Raw genomic sequence first — 2,236 nt, forward strand, 5'->3', positions numbered from 1 at the left:
GTCATATTTCAACGCACAACCCGTTATGCACTGATTGCTGTGACGGATACAGCGATCAAACTGTGACGCGCACTCAGAGCGCTATCGCGTCTAGCCCGGGTCGAGAAATACGAAAAAAAAAAAAAAAAAAAAAAACGTCACTTCCTGCTCAGGAAAATGAGTGTTTTTTTATTTTAGATAATAACGTTATATTGTGCATTGGAAATACAAACATACTTAAAATGAGTAAATATTATTCATTTTAAACATGTTTATATTATTTATAGGGCTATGAAACAAAAAACAAAAAGATACTTTTTCTTGTTCTACTCTCATATAACCAGGCAGGGCCTGAAGGGGGGGCGGCGCCCGTGCGCCCCTAGTGGCAGAGCCGCCACTGCAGCATTGGTATGTTTTTGTGGAGGAATGATATTGCTGTGTAATGGACTGCCTTGGCTTGGTACCGTATGGCTGTTAGACAGCATGTGATAAAAGAGATGCCATATTAGGAAATTCAAAAACATGTTTTTTTTTTAAGAATCATTAACCACACTGCCTATAGGGAGGTGTAGTGGTTACGTCATTGTTGTTTCCGGCGCGGTCCACCTCGCTTTGCAATGTATTTCCAATGGACACATTTCTAAATCGTCTCGTTTAAAACAAATAAAGCATGAACATTGGCATGGTGTACCATTCTGTGTGTGTATTCATCCACAATCTATAGCTCAACATGAAACAATTCTCAATTAATCGTAAAAGTAGCTAAATAACAACGTTTATGTTTTCGTTCACTGAGGAACTACACTTCACTTTGGCGCTGCTGACTGACGTCACCACAGCGTAGACTCCTGGCTGTATCAGGCGACAGCACTGAACGACAGGCGTGTTTTTTGTTTTTTTTATCTTTTTTCCCCTCCTTTTTCCTCAGATTTTCTCCCATCCCAATGTTAGTCGTTATGCCAATTCCCAATCCCCTTCCTGGTCGCTGCGCACTTACCCCCCACAGTCGGTCTGGGAGAGTGGAGGCTACCACGTGCTTCCTCCGACACACGTCCATCCAATCAACCGCTTCTTTTCACCTGGCAGCGCGGACTCTCACTGAGAGCGTGTAACGTGTGGAAGGATCACACTACCGCCCTTAGATCCTATCCGCACTTAGCAGGCGCCCCGACCGAACTGTAGGAGTCGCTGTTTACAACGACCCGGACCCACCCCGCCAGCTTCTCCCACCCTCTAATATTGCCAATTGTATTAGTGTGAACGGCCAGCCAAGCTGGTGACAACGCCGGAGCTGTGAGCTGGATTCGAACAGGCGAATCCAGCGTCTCCGGGGTTGGTGACGAACACAATCTCTGCTACGCCACCTGACCGCCCACGACAGGCGTGTTCTACTGGTAAGTGTAGTTCTTTTTTAAGGACAAATTAAACAACCTTATAACTCATTTTATTTCAACCAAAAATGCTTAAACAATAATGTTGGTGATAGAAGGGAACTCATTTTGTGCAAAAATGGAAAGCTTGTGTAGCATCCTGAATATTCTGCTAATTATTCAGAAGTGCTGACTAACCTGTTACTTCCCCTGTGTGCACAAAGATGTGATAAACAGTGTTCCTTTTTGATATCTCGCCCGGACTAATGATGCGAGGTGCTCTTCTTTCTCCGGCTTCGATATGGACCATTAACATGACATTGAAGCATCTTTCTTCCTGCTTTGAGTGTCCTATAGTGGGACCAGTTTGCGGTCGCCAGCAGGGGGCAGTGGTGGCAGGCGGAGCGGAGGAGGAAGGAGCAGCGAGTGAGAGATGATTACCTGGAGGGCGGAACAGAAGGAAGTCCTCTTCGACAGTGAACTCGGACGTGAGCGGACGTGAACGGGTGTGTGCTCTCGACGAGCCCCGTTGAAGAGTCCCGTTGAAGAGCCCCGTTGAAGAGCAACGGGAAATAATAAGTACTTTGCTATAACACAGGTTATCCTAGAAGTACAAGCGATAGAGAAGTGTGTGAGTAAGCGATACGGAAAGAAGAACCAACGTCAGTAGATAACGTGTTATCCTAGAAGTGTAAGCGGTGTATTAGCTTGCTGCTAACGGCTATAGTGACTCGAGTATACCACAAGGCGAGCGTCGCTGAAGACCGGTGGTGCATACAGCCACGTTGCGTTAGCAGTACAGGCGATAGCAGGAGGGTTCACTAAGACCCACAGTTTAGCTGTGTTTAAGGTAGCCAACAGTTTAGAGCGCGCCAGCCCAGTCAGCA

Source organism: Notolepis coatsorum, assembly GCF_963971535.1.
Source record: "Notolepis coatsorum genome assembly, contig: SCAFFOLD_193, whole genome shotgun sequence".
Lineage (NCBI taxonomy): Eukaryota > Metazoa > Chordata > Actinopteri > Aulopiformes > Paralepididae > Notolepis > Notolepis coatsorum.